Source organism: Arachis stenosperma, chromosome 5 (genome assembly GCF_014773155.1).
Source record: "Arachis stenosperma cultivar V10309 chromosome 5, arast.V10309.gnm1.PFL2, whole genome shotgun sequence".
Classification (NCBI taxonomy): Eukaryota; Viridiplantae; Streptophyta; class Magnoliopsida; order Fabales; family Fabaceae; genus Arachis; species Arachis stenosperma.
Window position 1 is genome coordinate 80,375,046 of NC_080381.1, and position 17,687 is coordinate 80,392,732.

The 17,687-nt window shown below is 39.9% G+C and overlaps 1 non-coding gene across 1 annotated transcript; it reads left to right on the forward strand.

The window, feature by feature from the left end:
- The first annotated feature begins 16,096 nt into the window (after positions 1–16,096).
- LOC130983961 (small nucleolar RNA R71) lies at positions 16,097–16,199 on the forward strand. Its single transcript, XR_009087926.1, has one exon. It is a non-coding gene; the product is annotated as a small nucleolar RNA R71 (small nucleolar RNA).
- The last annotated feature ends 1,488 nt before the right edge of the window (positions 16,200–17,687 follow it).

A 17,687-nucleotide genomic window follows, 5' to 3' on the forward strand; every position in this document is an offset into this window, starting at 1 on the left:
TGAATAGAAAATAGTAGTAATTGCATTAAAACTTGAGGTACAACAGAGCTCCACACCCTTAATCTATGGTGTGTAAAAACTCCACCGTTGAAAATACATAAGTGATGAAGGTTCAGGCATGGCCGAATGGCCAGCCCCCATGAATGATCAATAGTCTCCTAAGATGAATAATGGAATAAAACCGAGACCAAAGATGTCTAATACAATAGTAAAACGTCCTATTTATACTAGACAAGCTACTAGGGTTTACAGAAGTAAGTAATTGATGCAGAAATCTACTTCTGGGGCCCACTTGGTGTGTGCTTGGGCTGAGTTTGAGCTTTACACGTGAAGAGGCTTGTTTTGGAGTTGAACGCCAAGTTGTAACGTGTTTTTGGCATTCAACTCTGGTTCGTGACGTGTTTCTGGCGTTTGACTCCAAAATGCAGCATGGAACTGGCGTTGAGTGCCAGTTTACGTCGTATAGTCACGAATAAAGTATGAACTATTATATATTTCTGGAAAGCTCTAGATGTCTACTTTCCAACACCGTTGAGATCGCACCACTTGAAGTTCTGTGGCTCTAGAAAATTTTTTTCGAGTGCAGGGAGGTCAGATTCCAACAACATCAGCAATCCTTTGTCAGCCTCCTTATAAGAGTTTTGCTCAGGTCCCTCAATTTCAGCCAGAAATTACCTGAAATAACAGAAAAATACACAAACTCATAGTAAAGTCCAGAAATGTGAATTTAACATAAAACTAATGAAAACATCCCTAAAAGTAGCTAGATTATACTAAAAACCATCTAAAAACAATGCCAAAAAGCGTATAAATTATCCGCTCATCACAACACCAAACTTAAATTGTTGCTTGTGAAAATTAATTAGGATAAAAAGAAGAGAATATACTATAAATTCCAGAATATCAATGAATATTAGTCCTAATTAGATGAGCGGGACTTGTACCTTTTTGCCTCTGAACAGTTTTGGCATCTCACTTTTTCCTTTGAAGTTTAGAATGATTGGCATCTCTAGGAACTTAGAATTTCAGATGGTGTTATTGATTCTCCTAGTTAAGTTTGTTGATTCTTGAACACAGCTACTTTTATGGGTCTTGGCCGTGGCCCTAAGCACTTTGTTTTCCAGTATTACCACCGGATACATAAATGCCACAGACACATGACTAGGTGAACCTTTTCAGATTGTGACTCAGCTTTGCTAAAGTCCCCAGTTAGAGGTGTCCAGAGCTCTTACGCACACCCTTTTTTGCATTGGATCACGACTTTAACCACTCAGTCTCAAGCTTTTCACTTGGACCTGCATGCCACAAGCACATGGTTAGGGACAGCTTGATTTAGCCGCTTAGGCCTGGATTTTATTTCCTTGGGCCCTCCTATCCATTGATGCTCAAAGCCTTGGATCCTTTTTACCCTTGCCTTTTGGTTTTTAAGGGCTATTGGCTTTTTCTGCTTGCTTTTTCTTTTTCTTTCTAATTTTTTTCGCCCTTTTTTTTGCAAGTTTTTGCTTTTTCACTGCTTTTTCTTGCTTCAAGAATTAATTTTCATGATTTTTCAGATTGTCAATAACATTTTCTTTGTTCATCATTCTTTCAAGAGCCAACAATTTTAACATTCATAAACAACAAGATCAAAATTTTGCACTGTTCAAGCATTCATTCAGAAAATAAAAAGTATTGTCACCACATCAATATAACTAAACTAAATTCAAGGATAATTTCGAAATTCATGTACTTCTTATTCTTTTGAATTAAAAACATTTTTCATTTAAGAGAGGTGAAGGATTCATGGAATTATTCATAGCTTTAAGACATAGTTATTAATTACTAATGATCATGTAATAAAGACACAAACATAAACATATATCATAAAATCGAAAAAGCAGAAAAAAATAAGAACAAGGAATGAGTCCACCTCAATGATGGTGGCGCCTTCTTGAAGGACCAATGGTGCTTTGAGTTCCTCTATGTCTCTTCCTTGCCTTTGTTGCATGATCCCTAGTGATTTTGGTGCTCCTATCCTTAGTTGCTCCCAATAATTGTGTGGAGGAAAATGTATCCCCTGAGGTATTTCAGGGATTTCTTGATGAGGGAATTCCTCATGCTCTCTTGATGTGCAGTCAAATGCTCTATTACTGAGCTATGGATCCTTGAGATGAATCTCTCCATCTCCCATGACTCAGAGGTGGAAGCTTTTATCTTCCCTTTTCTCTTCTCTTTCTTTTCTTTTTTTTAAAGGTTTCTCTGGCCTTAGGTGCCATCAATGGTTATGGAAAAGCAAAAAAGTTATGCTTTTACCACACCAAACTTAGAATGTTGTTTGCCCTCTAGCAAAAGAAGAAATAATAGAAGAAGGAGAAGAAGATATAGGGGAGAGGGAGAGATGTTTGTGTTTTGGCCATGTAGAGTGGGTTTTGGTGTTAAGGATGGATGTGAGTGGTGAAGAAGAGAGAAGGTGAGTTGAGGTATATGGGGATCCTGTGGGGTCCACAGATCCTGAGATGTCAAGGATTTACATCCCTGCACCAATGAGGTGTGTAAAATGCCCTCTGCATGCAATCCTGGCGTTTAACGCCAGATTGGTGCTTGTTTCTGCCGTTAAACGCCAGCTCTAAGCTTGTTCTGGGCGTTCAACGCCCATCTGCAGCATGTTTCTGGCGTTGAACGCCAGCTTTCCTCAGTGTGTGGTGCACGAAATTGCAATCACACTTTTGCAATCCCGCACAACTAACCAGCAAGTGCACTGGGTCGTCCAAGTAATACCTTACGTGAGTAAGGGTCGATCCCACGGAGATTGTCGGCTTGAAGCAAGCTATGGTTATCTTGTAACTCTTAGTCAGGATATCAAAGATTATCAGGATTGATTGTAAAAAGCAATAGAACATAAACAGGTACTTGAATTGCAGTGATGGAGAATAGGTTGAGGTTTTGGAGATGCTCTGTCTTCTGAACCACTGCTTTCCTACTGTCTTCCTCTTCAAACACGCAAGGCTCCTTCCATGGCAAGCTGTATGTAGGGTTTCACCGTTGTCAATGGCTACCTCCCATCCTCTCAGTGGAAATGTTCAACGCACCCTGTCACGGCACGGCTATCCAGCTGTCGGTTCTCGATCATGTCGGAATAGAATCCAGTGATTCTTTTGCGTCTGTCACTAACGCCCCACAATCGCGAGTTTGAAGCTCGTCACAGTCATTCAATCATTGAATCCTACTCAGAATACCACAGACAAGGTTTAGACCTTCCGGATTCTCTTGAATGCCGCCATCAATTCTAGCTTATACCACGAAGATTCTGATTAAGGAATCCAAGAGATATCTACTCAATCTAAAGTAGAACGGAGATGGTTGTCAGGCACGCGTTCATAGTTGAGAAAATGATGAGTGTCACGGATCATCACATTCATTCGGGTTAAGAACAAGTGATATATTAGAACGGAAGCAAGCATGATTGAATAAGAAACAATAGTAATTGCATTAATCCATCAAGACACAGCAGAGCTCCTCACCCCCAACCATGCAGTTTAGAGACTCATGCTGTAAAAGGTACAATGAGAAACGTGTAAAGTGTCATGAGGTACAGATACAATGTCAAAAGATCCTATTAATAGTGAACTAGTAACCTAGGGTTTACAGAAATGAGTAAATGACAGAAAAATCCACTTCCGGGCCCACTTGGTGTGTGCTTGGGCTGAGCATTGAAGCATTTTCGTGTAGATACTCTTCCTGGAGTTAAACGCCAGCTTTTATGCCAGTTTGGGCGTTTAACTCCAATTTCTATGCCAGTTCCAGCGTTAAACGCTGGGAATTCTGAAGCTGATTTGCAACGCCGGTTTGGGCCATCAAATCTCGGGCAAAGTATGGACTATTATACATTGCTGGAAAGCCCAGGATGTCTTCTTTCCAACGCCGTTGAGAGCGCGCCAATTGGGCTTCTGTAGCTCCAAAAAATTCACTTCGAGTATAGGGAGGTCAGAATCCAACAGCATCTGCAGTCCTTTTAGCCTCTGAATCAGATTTTTGCTCAGATCCCTCAATTTCAGCCAGAAAATACCTGAAATCACAGAAAAACACACAAACTCATAGTAAAGTCCAGAAAAGTGAATTTTAATTAAAAACTAATAAAAATATACTAAAAACTAATTAAATCATACTAAAAACATACTAAAAATAATGCCAAAAAGCGTATAAATTATCCGCTCATCACAACACCAAACTTAAATTGTTGCTTGTCCCCAAGCAACTGAAAATCAAAATAGAATAAAAAGAAGAGAATATACTATAGACTCCAAAATATCAAAGAAACATAGTTCCAATTAGATGAGCGGAACTAGTAGCTTTTTGCTTCCGAACAGTTTTGGCACCTCGCTTTATCCTTTGAGGTTCAGAATGATTGGCATCTATAGGAACTCAGAATTCAGATAGTGTTATTGATTCTCCTAGTTAGGTATGATGATTCTTGAACACAGCTACTTTATGAGTCTTGGCCGTGGCCCAAAGCACTCTGTCTTCCAGTATTACCACCGGATACATACATGCCACAGACACATGATTGGGTGAACCTTTTCAGATTGTGACTCAGCTTTGCTAGAGTCCCCAATTAGAGGTGTCCAGGGTTCTTAAGCGCACTCTTTTGCCTTGGATCACAACTTTATTTCTACCCTTGCCTTTTGGTTTAAAGGGCTATTGGCTTTTTCTGCTTGGTTTTTTTTTCTTTTTCTCTTCTATTATTTTTTTTTCGTTTTTTTTTTGAATAGCTGCTTTTTCTTGCTTCAAGAATCAATTGATGATTTTTCAGATCCTCAATAACAGTTCTCCTTTTCCATCATTCTTTCAAGAGCCAACAATTTTAACATTCTTAAAACAACAAATTCAAAAGACATATGCACTGTTCAAGCATTCATTCAGAAAACAAAAAGTATTGTCACCACATCAAACTAATTCAACTAGTTTCAGAGATGAATTCGAAATCCTGTACTTCTTGTTCTTTTGTGATTAAAGCATTTTTCATTTAAGAGAGGTGATGGATTCGTAGGACATTCATAGCTTTAAGGCATGAACTTTAAATTCTTATTAATTATGAATTAAGAAGAAGACTCAAAAATAGATATAAGATAAGACTAGTAGGAATAGAAAATAAAAATTTAAATAGGCCCCTAATGATATAGGTTATCACAGAGTTAGGACTCAACAACCTTGATTTTGAGAAGTGGATGCTCCTTCAACTTGAGAGGAGAGCTTTTGGCGTTTCAACTCTTGAAGTTCACGCCCCTGCTTCTCTTGTTCCTTCAGCAATTTGCAGAGCATGCAGTTCTGATTCTGCTGTTCTTTCTTAAGTTGCTCCATAGTTTCTTGTAACTTGGTGATAGATGCTTCTAGGTTGGTCCAGTAGTCAATTTTAGGGAATTCAGGGAGGAATTCCTGCGCCCTCCTCTTGATAGAGTTGTCTTGCATTTGTCCTTCCATTGACTTCTTGGTGATTGGATGTTCAATGGGTATGAATTCATCTACTCCCATCTTCACCCCAGCCTCTTTACAGAGCAAGGAGATCAAGCTTGGATAAGCCAGTTTGGCTTCAGTGGAATTCTTATTTGCAATTGTGTAGATCTCACAAGCAATCAGATGATGAACCTCCACTTCTTTTCCAAGCATAATGCAATGAATCATCACTGCTCTCTTGATAGTGACCTCAGAACGGTTGCTAGTGGGCAATATGGAACGCACAATAAAGTCTAGCCAACCTCTTGCAATTAGTTTGAGGTCTCCCCTCTTGAGTTGGTTTGGGATACCCTTTGAATTGGTTATCCACTTAGTTCCAGGGAGGCATATGTCCTCTAGAACTTGATCCAACCCTTTATCTGCTCTCACCATTCTCCTATTAAAGGATTCAGGATCATCTTGCAGTTGAGGCAATTTGAAGATTTCTCTTATTTTGTCCAGATGGAAGTAGATAACTTTCCCTCTGACCATGGTTCTGTAAGTATGGAAAGCAGTTCCAGTCATTCTCTGCTTATCTGTCAGCCACAGATTTGAGTAGAATTCCTGAACCATATTTCTTCCAACCTTTATCTCAGGATTGGTTAGAACTTCCCATCCTCTGTTTCGAATTTGCTCTTGGATCCCCAGATATTCATCTTCTTTCAGATCGAATTTGACTTCCGGGATCACTGACCTCAGACCCATTATTTTATGATAATGGTCTTCATGTTCTTTGGTTAAGAACTTCTCTTGATTCCAAAGATTCTTTCGATTATTCTCTTTCTTTCCTCTTAAATTGGTTTGTTTTCCCTTGGGAGCCATGATCTTGATGAATCTTGGCTTAGTGATCACGGAAAAGCACACCAAACTTAGAGGTATGCTTGTCCTCAAGCAAAAGAAAGGAAAGAGGAGAGAGAGGAGAAGAGTAAATTCGAATGGTGTGGGGGATTAGGGAGGCCGAACATGTATATATAAGGGGGGAGGAGAGATTTCGAAAATTTGGAAGGAGATTTGAGAAGATATGGAAAGAAATTGAGAGAAAGTTGAGTTTTTGAACAAGATTTGGGAAGGATTTGAGAGAGATTTGAAGAATGATTTTGATTTTTTGAAGATTTGAAGATGAATGATGAAAGTTTGAAATGTGTTTGGGTAGAAAAGTATGGTTCAAAAAAGGAAAGTTTGAAAAAAATTTAATCAGAAAGCAAAATCTCTGTCCCCCACCTTTCTGGCGTTAAACGCCCAGAATGGCATCCATTATGGCGTTTAACGCCCATTTGCTAGCCATTGTGGGCGTTTAACGCCCAGCCAGGTACCCTGGCTGGCGTTAAACGCCAGAGTCCCCTTTGTCACTGGGTGTTTTGTTAAACGCCCAGGATGCTGCACACCTGGCGTTAAACGCCCAGAATGGTGCCCATTCTGGCGTTTAACGCCCAAAATGGCACCCTTTCTGGCGTCAAACGCCCAGAATGGTGCCCATTCTGGCGTTTAACGCCCAAAGTACCTCTTACTGGCATTTTTTCGCCAGTAAGCTCTTTTTCTCTGCTTTTTGCACTGAATCCTTCTGTAACTCTGTGAATTCCTTCAATTTTGATAATTGCCCTTGTAGAAATAAAACACATAACCTGCTAATGACTGGGTTGCCTCCCAGCAAGCGCTTCTTTATTGTCCTTAGCTGGACCTTTACTGAGGATCATTCCAGCCTCAGTTTTGAGCATTCCTGCTCAAAATTGCTTTCAAGATAATGCTTGATCCTCTGTCCATTAACCATGAACTTTTTGTCAGAATCAATATCCTGAAGCTCAACATATCCATATGGTGACACTCCTGTAATCACATACGGACCCCTCCACCGGGATTTAAGTTTTCCTGGGAACAATCTGAGCCTAGAGTTGAAGAGCAGAACCTTTTGTCCTGGCTCAAAGACTCTGGAGGACAACTTCTTGTCATGCCACTTCTTTGCCTTTTCCTTATAAATCTTTGAATTTTCAAAGGCACTGAGTCTAAATTCATCTAGCTCATTTAGCTGGAGTAATCTCTTCTCACCAGCTAACTTAGCATCCAGGTTTAGGAATCTGGTTGCCCAGTAGGCTTTATGTTCCAATTCCACGGGCAAATGACAGGCCTTGCCATACACAAGTTGGTATGGTGAGGTTCCAATTGGGGTCTTAAATGCTGTTCTGTATGCCCACAGAGCATCATCCAAGCTCCTTGCCCAATCCTTTCTTCGGGCCATCACAGTCCGTTCTAGGATTCTTTTTAGCTCTCTGTTAGAGACCTCAGCTTGCCCATTTGTCTGTGGATGATACGGGGTAGCTACTTTGTGGCTAATTCCATATCGGACCATAGCAGAGTACAGCTGTTTATTGCAGAAATGAGTGCCCCCATCACTGATTATGACTCTGGGAACACCAAATCTACTGAAGATATGTTTCTGGAGGAATTTCAGCACGGTCTTAGTATCATTAGTGGGTGTGGCAATTGCTTCTACCCATTTAGATACATAGTCCACTGCCACCAGAATGTAAGTGTTTGAGTATGATGGTGGGAATGGACCCATAAAGTCAATTCCCCATACATCAAACAGCTCAATCTCTAAGATCCCTTGTTGAGGCATGGCGTATCCATGAGGTAAGTTACCAGCTCTTTGGCAGCTGTCACAGTTACGCACAAACTCTCGGGCATCTCTATAGAGAGTAGGCCAGTAGAAGCCACATTGGAGGACCTTAGTGGCTGTTCGCTCACTTCCAAAATGTCCCCCATACTGTGATCCATGGCAATGCCACAGGATCCTCTGTGCTTCTTCTCTGGGTACACATCTGCGGATCATTCCGTCTGCACATCTCTTAAAGAGATATGGCTCATCCCATAGGTAGTACTTGGCATCTGAAATTAATTTCTTTCTTTGCACTCTGCTGTACTCCTATGGTATGAACCTCACAGCTTTATAATTTGCAATATCTGCAAACCATGGAGCTTCCTGGATGGCAAAGAGTTGCTCATCTGGGAAAGTCTCAGAAATCTCAGTAGAAGGGAGGGACGCCCCAGCTACTGGTTCTATTCGGGACAGATGATCAGCTACCTGGTTCTCTGTCCCTTTTCTGTCTCTTATTTCTATATCAAACTCTTGCAGAAGCAACACCCATCTTATAAGCCTGGGTTTTGAATCCTGCTTTGTGAGTAAGTATTTAAGAGCAGCATGGTCAGTGTACACAATCACTTTGGATCCCACTAGATAGGATCTAAACTTGTCAATGGCATAGACCACTGCAAGTAACTCTTTTTCTGTGGTTGTGTAATTCTTCTGTGCATCATTTAGAACACGGCTGGCATAATAAATGACGTGCAGAAGCTTGTTATGCCTCTGTCCCAACACTGCACCAATGGCATGGTCACTGGCATCACACATTAGTTCAAATGGTAATGTCCAATCTGGTGCAGAGATGACTGGTGCTGTAACCAACTTGGCTTTCAGGGTCTCAAATGCCTGCAGACACTGTGTATCAAACACAAATGGTGTGTCAGCAGCTAGCAGGTTGCTCAAAGGTTTTGCAATTTTCGAAAAATCCTTTATGAACCTTCTGTAGAAGCCTGCATGCCCCAGAAAGCTTCTGATTGCCTTAATATTGGCAGGTGGTGGTAATTTTTCAATTACCTCTACCTTTGCCTTATCCACCTCTATTCCCCTGCTTGAAATTTTGTGCCCAAGGACAATTCCTTCAGTCACCATAAAGTGACATTTCTCCCAGTTTAAAACCAGGTTAGTCTCTTGGCACCTTTTCAGGACAAGTGCTAGGTGGTTAAGACAGGAGCTGAATGAGTCTCCATATACTGAAAAGTCATCCATGAAGACTTCCAGGAATTTCTCCACCATATCAGAGAAGATGGATAGCATGCATCTCTGAAAGGTTGCAGGAGCATTACACAGACCAAAAGGCATCCTCCTGTAGGCAAACACGCCAGAAGGGCAAGTAAATGCTGTTTTCTCTTGGTCCTGAGGATCTACTGCAATTTGGTTGTAACCTGAGTAGCCATCCAAAAAGCAGTAATAATCATGACCAGCTAGTCTTTCTAGCATTTGGTCTATGAATGGTAAAGGAAAATGATCCTTTCTGGTGGCTGTATTGAGCCTCCTGTAGTCAATACACATACGCCACCCTGTGACTGTTCTTGTAGGAACCAGTTCATTTTTTTCATTATGAACCACTGTCATGCCTCCCTTTTTGGGGACAACTTGGACAGGGCTCACCCAGGGGCTATCAGAAATAGGATAAATAATCCCAGCCTCTAGTAATTTAGTGACCTCTTTCTGCACCACCTCCTTCATGGCTGGATTTAGCCTCCTTTGTGGTTGGACCACTGGTTTGGCATTATCCTCCAACAGGATCTTGTGCATGCATCTAGCTGGGCTAATGCCCTTAAGATCACTTATGGACCACCCAAGAGCTGTCTTGTGTGTCCTTAGCACTTGAATCTGTGCTTCCTCTTCCTGTGGATTTAAAGCAGAGCTTATAATCACTGGAAAAGTGTCACCCTCTCCCAGAAATGCCTACTTCAGGGATGGGGGTAGTGGTTTGAGTTCAGGTTTGGGATGCTTATCCTCCTCCTGAAGAATTTTCGAAAATTCCTTTGTTTCCTGTGGTTCTTCTTGATCAGGTTGAGCATTCTTGAAGATGTCCTCAAGCTCTGATTCTAGGCTTTCAGTCATATTGATCTCTTCCACTAAAGAGTCAATAATGTCAGCGCCCATGCAGTCATTTGGTGTGTCTGGATGCTGCATAGCTTTTACAGCATTCAACTTGAACTTATCCTCATTGACTCTCAGGGTTACTTCCCCTTTTTGTACATCAATGAGAGTTCGTCCAGTTGCTAGGAAAGGTCTTCCTAGAATGAGAGTTGCACTCTTGTGCTCCTCCATTTCCAGCACTACAAAGTCAGTTGGAAAGGCGAATGGCCCAACCTTGACAATCATGTCCTCTATTATGCCTGATGGGTGTTTAATGGAGCCATCAGCAAGTTGAAGGCATATTCGGGTTGGTTTGACTTCTTCAGTCAATCCAAGCTTTCTGATAGTGGATGCAGGTATTAGATTGATGCTTGCTCCAAGATCACATAGGGCTGTCTTGGTGCAGGCACCTTCTAATGTGCATGGTATCATAAAGCTCCCTGGATCTTGAAGCTTTTCTGGTAAGCTTTTCAGAATGACTGCATTGCATTCTTCAGTGAGAAACACTTTTTCAGTTTCTCTCCAATCCTTCTTATGACTTAAGATCTCTTTCATGAACTTAGCATAAGAAGGTATTTGCTCAAGTGCCTCTGCAAACGGAATCTTTATTTCAAGAGTCCATAGATAGTCTGCAAAGCGGGCAAATTGCTTATCCTGTTCCGCTTGGCGGAGTTTCTGAGGGTAAGGCATCTTGGCTTTATATTCTTCAACCTTAGTTGCTGCAGGTTTATTCCTTACAGAAGTGGTTGAAGAAGCCTTTTTAGAGGGATTACTGTCAGCACTCTCAGGTGTCTGATCCTCCCTTGACGTCTGAACGCCAGGAATGGGTGAGGATTGGGCGTTTAACGCCAACTTCTCTCCCTTTTCTGGCATTTGAACGCCAGAACTGGGCAGGGAATGGGCGTTTAATGCCAGCTTTCCTCCCCTTTCTGGCGTTTGAACGCCAAAAGTACTCCTCTTCGGGCTCTTACTGTCCTCAGAGGGATTTTGGACAGTGGTTTGGTTATCTTCTGTCAATTGTTCTTTATTTGGCTTTTTGCTACTTTGAGCAGTGCCATTTAATGTCTTCCCACTCCTCAGTTGAACTGCTTGACATTCTTCTGTTATCTGTTTAGATATCTGCTGTTTTGCTTGATTCAACTGCAGTTCTATGTTCTTGTTGGCAATTTTAGTTTCATGGAGCATCTCTTTAAATTCGGATAACTATTTTGTCATCAGGTGTAATTGTTGATTAAGCTCAATCATCTGTTCTTGAGGATTAGGATCAGTGGCTACTGCCATGACTTCCTCTTTTGGAGAGAACTCATTGCTAGAGTACAAATATTGATTTCTAGCAACAGTGTCTATAAGCTCTTGAGCCTCTTCAATTGTCTTCCTCATGTGTATAGATCCACCAGCTGAGTGGTCTAAAGACATCTGAGCTTTTTCTGTAAGCCCATAGTAGAAGATGTCTAATTGTACCCACTCTGAAAACATTTCAGAGGGGCATTTTCTTAGCATACCTCTATACCTCTACCAGGCATTATAAAGGGATTCATTATCCTCTTGTTTAAAGCCTTGGATGTCCAGCCTTAGCTGTGTCATCCTCTTCGGAGGGTAAAAGTGATTCAGGAATTTGTCTGATAACTGTTTCCATGTCTTTATGCTTGCTGTAGGTTGGTTATTCAACCACTTCTTAGCTTGATCTTTTACAGCAAATTGAAACAGTAATAGTCTGTAGACATCCTGATCCACCTCTTTATCATGTACTGTGTCAGTAATTTGCAAGAACTGTGCCAGAAACTCAGTGGGTTCTTCTTGTGGAAGATCGGAATACTGGCAGTTTTGCTGCACTATGATAATGAGTTGAGGATTTAGCTCAAAGCTGCTTGCTTTGATGGGAGGTGTACAGATGCTACTCCCATATGCAGCTGTAATGGGGTTAGCATATGACCCCAGAGTCCTTCTGGACTGTTCATTCCCATTTATGTCCATATTGGAGAAAAGGGAATTGATGTGAATAGTAATCAAGATATGTATGTATATATATTTTTTTAAAAAGAGGAAAGATAAAAACAACAAAGAGACACCAAACTTAAAATTTTTCAGAAAATCAAACATGAATTTTCGAAATTTTTAAAGAAAAACACAAGGAAGACACCAAACTTAGAATTTTTAAAGATCAAAAAGGGACTAAGGACATGCAAATTCGAAAATTAAAAGAAAAACAAAAGCATGCAATTGACACCAAACTTAAAATATGAAATTATACTTAAATAAAAGACTCTAAACCAACAAAAATAAAACAGTCCTAATCTAAGCAACAAGATAAGCCGTCAGTTGTCCAAACTCGAACAATTCCCGGCAACGGCACCAAAAACTTGGTGCACAAAATTGCAATCACACTTTTGCAATCCCGCACAACTAACCAGCAAGTGCACTGGGTCGTCCAAGTAATACCTTACGTGAGTAAAGGTCGATCCCACGGAGATTGTCGGCTTGAAGCAAGCTATGGTTATCTTGTAACTCTTAGTCAGGATATCAAAGATTATCAGGATAGATTGTAAAAAGCAAAAGAACATAAACAGGTACTTGAATTGCAGTGATGGAGAATAGGTTGAGGTTTTGGAGATGCTCTGTCTTCTGAACCTCTGCTTTCCTACTGTCTTCCTCTTCAAACACGCAAGGCTCCTTCCATGGCAAGCTGTATGTAGGGTTTCACTGTTGTCAATGGCTACCTCCCATCCTCTCAGTGGAAATGTTCAACGCACCCTGTCACGGCACGGCTATCCAGCTGTCGGTTCTCGATCATGTCAGAATAGAATCCAGTGATTCTTTTGCGTCTGTCACTAACGCCCCACAATCGCGAGTTTGAAGCTCGTCACAGTCATTCAATCATTGAATCCTACTTAGAATACCACAGACAAGGTTTAGACCTTCCGGATTCTCTTGAATGCCACCATCAATTCTAGCTTATACCACGAAGATTCTGATTAAGGAATCCAAGAGATATCTACTCAATCTAAAGTAGAACGGAGGTGGTTGTCAGGCACGCATTCATAGTTGAGAATATGATGAGTGTCACGGATCATCACATTCATCCGGGTTAAGAACAAGTGATATCTTAGAACGGAAGCAAGCATGATTGAATAAGAAACAGTAGTAATTGCATTAATCCATCAAGACACAGCAGAGCTCCTCACCCCCAACCATGGGGTTTAGAGACTCATGCTGTAAAAGGTACAATGAGAAACGTGTAAAGTGTCATGAGGTACAGATACAATGTCAAAAGATCCTATTAATAGTGAACTAGTAACCTATGGTTCACAGAAATGAGTAAATGACAGAAAAATCCACTTCTGGGCCCACTTGGTGTGTGCTTGGGCTGAGCATTAAAGCATTTTCGTGTAGATACTCTTCCTGGAGTTAAACGCCAGCTTTTATGCCAGTTTGGGCGTTTAACTCCAATTTCTATGCCAGTTCCAGCGTTAAACGCTGGGAATTCTGAAGCTGATTTGCAACGCCGATTTGGGCCATCAAATCTCGGGCAAAGTATGGACTATTATACATTGCTGGAAAGCCCAGGATGTCTACTTTCCAACGCCGTTGAGAGCGCGCCAATTGGGCTTCAGTAGCTCCAGAAAATCCACTTCGAGTACAGAGAGGTCAGAATCCAACAGCATCTGCAGTCCTTTTAGCCTCTGAATCAGATTTTTGCTCAGATCCCTCAATTTCAGCCAGAAAATACCTGAAATCATAGAAAAACACACAAACTCATAGTAAAGTCCAAAAAAGTGAATTTTAATTAAAAACTAATAAAAATATACTAAAAACTAACTAAATCATACTAAAAACATACTAAAAATAATGCCAAAAAGCGTATAAATTATCCGCTCATCAGTGTGCAATCCTGGCGTTTAAACGCCAGATTGCTGCATGTTTCTGGCATTGAACGCCAGATCCATGCTCTGTTCTGGCGTTGAATGCCAGCCAGATGCTCCTTACTGGCGTTTGAACGCCAATAAGTCCTTCTTCCAGGGTGGGATTTTTCTTCTGTAGTTTTTTATTCTGTTTTTAATTTTAGTTTTTTTTTCGTGACTCCACATTATCATGAACCTAATAAAACATAAAAATAAAATAAAAATAAAATTAGATAAATAAAAATTGGGTTGCTTTCCAATAAGTGCTTCTTTAATGTCAATAGCTTGACAGTGGGCTCTCATGGAGCCACACAGGTAATCAAGTCAATGTTGTATAGTCCCAACACCAAACTTAGAGTTTGGATGCGGGGATTCAACACCAAACTTAGAGTTTGGCTGTGGCATCTCAACACCAAACTTAGAGTTTGATTGTGAGGGCTTTGTTTGACTCTGTATTGAGAGAAGCTTTTCATGCTTCCTCTCCATTGTTAAAGAAGAAGACCCTTGTGCCTTAAACACAAAGTAGTCCCCATTCAATTGAAGGACTAATTCTGCTCTGTTAACATCTATCACAGCTCCTGCTGTGGCTAGGAAAGGTCTTCCAAGGATGATGTATTCATCCTCCTCCTTCCTAGTGTCTAAGATTATGAAATCAGCAGGGATGTAAAGGCCTTCAACCTTTACCAACACGTCCTCTACCAATCCATAAGCTTGTCTTACTGACTTGTCTGCCATTTGCAATGAAAATATGGCAGGTTATACCTCAATGATCCCCAGCTTCTCCATTATAGAGAGTGGCATAAGATTTATGCCTGACCCCAGGTCACACAGAGCTTTTTCAATGATCATGGTGCCTATGGTGCAGGGTATTACGAATTTGCCAGGATCTTGTCTTTTTTGAGGTAAAGTTTGCTGAACCCATATATCTAGTTCACTGATGAGCAAGGGAGGTTCACCTTCCCAAGTCTCATTACCAAATAACTTGGTATTCAGCTTCATGATAGCTCCTAAATATTGAGCAACTTGCTCTCCAGTTACATCTTCATCCTCTTCAGAGGAAGAATAGTTTTCAGAGCTCATGAATGGCAGAAGGAGGTTTAATGGGATCTCTATGGTCTCTATATGACCTTCAGATTCCTTTAAGTCCTCAATAAGGAACTCCTTCTTGCTTGAGAGACGTCCCATGAGGTATTCCTCATTGGGATTCACGTCCTCTCTTTCCTCTCTAGGTTCGGCCATGTTGATTATATCAATGGCCTTGCACTCTCTTTTTGGATTCTCTTCAGTATTGCTTGGGAGAGTACTAGGAGGAGTTTCAGTGATTTTCTTACTCAGCTGGCCCGCTTGTGCCTCCAGATTTCTGATGGAGGACCTTGTTTCAATTATGAAACTTAAAGTGGCCTTAGACAGATCAGAGACTAAATTTGCTAAGTTATAGGTACTCTGTTCATAATTCTCTGTCTGTTGCTGAGAAGATGACGGATAAGGCTTGATATTGCTGAGCCTATTTCTTCCACCATTATTAAAGTCTTGTTGAGGCTTTTGTTGACCCTTCCATGAGAAATTTGGATGATTTCTCCATGATGAAATATAGGTGTTTCCATAAGGTTCACCCATGTAATTTACCTCTGCCATTGCAGGGTTCTCAGGATCATAAGCTTCTTCTTCAGAAGATGCCTCTTTAGTACTATTAGATGCATTTTGCCATCCATTCAGACTTTGAGAAATCATGTTGAATTGCTGAGTCAACATTTTGTTCTGAGCCAATATGGCTTTCAGAGCATCAATTTCAAGAACTCCGTTCCTTTGAGGCATCCCATTATTCACAAAATTCCTCTCAGAATTGTACATGAACAAGTTATTTGCAACCATGTCAATAAGTTCTTGAGCCTCTGCAGGCGTTTTTTTTAGGTGGATGGATCCACCTGCAGAATGGTCCAGTGACATTTTAGAGAACTCAGACATACCATAATAGAATATATCTATCATGGTCCATTCTGAAAACATGTCAGAAGGACATCTTTTGGTCATCTGCTTGTATCTTTCCCAAGCTTCATAGAGGCATTCACCATCTTTTTTTTGAAGGTCTGAACATCCACTCTAAGCTTGCTCATCTTTTGAAGAGGAAAGAACTTAGCCAAGAAGGCCGTGACCAGCTTATCCCAGGAGTCCAGGCTATCTTTAGGTTGAGAGTCTAACCATGCTCTAGCTCTGTCTCTTACAGCAAAAGGGAAAAGCATGAGCCTGTAGACTTCAGGATCTACTCCATTAGTCTTAATAGTCTCACAGATCTGCAAGAACACAGTTAAAAACAGGTAGGAATCTTTGGATGGAAGTCCATGAAACTTGCAGTTTTGTTGCATTAGAGCAACTAATTGAGGTTTTAGCTCAAAATTGTTTGCACCTATGGCAGGAATTGAGATGCTTCTTCCATCAAACTTGGACGTAGGTGCAGTATAATCACCAAGAATCCGTCTTGGATTATTGTTGTTGGGTTTGGCTGCCATCTCCTTTTCTTGTTCAAAAATTTCAGTAAGGTTGTCTCTGGATTGTTGTAATTTAGCTTCTCTTAGTTTCCTCTTCAAAGTCCTTTCAGGTTCCGGATCAGCTTCAACAAGAATGCCTTTTTCCTTGTTCCTACTCATATGAATGAGAAGATAACAGAAAAAGAAGAGGAATCCTCTATGTCATAGTAAAGAGGTGCCTTATTGTTAGTAGAAGAAGAAAGGGAATAAGAGTGAAGAAGAATGAATAATCCAAACACAAGGGTGAGGATAAAGGCAGTGATTTGAGATGAAGAAAGGTGTTAGTAAATGAATAAATAAATAGAATAAGATGAGAGAGGGAGAAATTTTCGAAAATAAATTTTGAAAAGGAGTTAATGATTTTCGAAAATTAAAGTGGAGATAAAGTTAAAGTTAAAATTCAAAACAAATTAATTAATTAAGAAAATTTTGAAAAAGATGGAAGTACTTTCGAAAATTAGAGAGAGAAAAGTTGTTAGGTGGTTTTGAAAAAAGATAAGAAACAAACAAAATGTCAAATAGTTAGTTGAAAAAGATTTGAAAATCAAATTTGAAAAGATAAGAAGATAAGAAGTTAAAAAGATATTTCAAAATCAAATTTTTGAAAAAGGATAAAATTTTGAAAAAAAAGATATGATATAAAAGATAAAATGAAAAGATATGATTGAAAAGATATGGTTAGAAAAGATTTAATTTTTAAAATTAAAATTAATTACTTAACTAACAAGAAACTAAAAGATAAGATTCTAAAATTTAAAGATTGAACATTTCTTAACAAGAAAGTAACAAACTTCAAATTTTTGAACCAATCACATTACTTATTAGTTAAGTTTCAAAAATTTTGAAATAAAATTAAGAAAAGATTTTGAAAATAATTTTTTGAAATTTTTGAAAATCATGAAAGAAAAATGAAAAAAAGATTTGAATTTTGAAAAAGTTTTAAAAAGATAAGATTTTTTTTTTAAATTTGAAAATTTTACTTGACTTATAGGAACTAACTAATTTTAAAATTTTTCTGACTAAGTCAACCCAAATTTTCAAAATTTTGAGAGAAAAAAGGAAAAGATATTT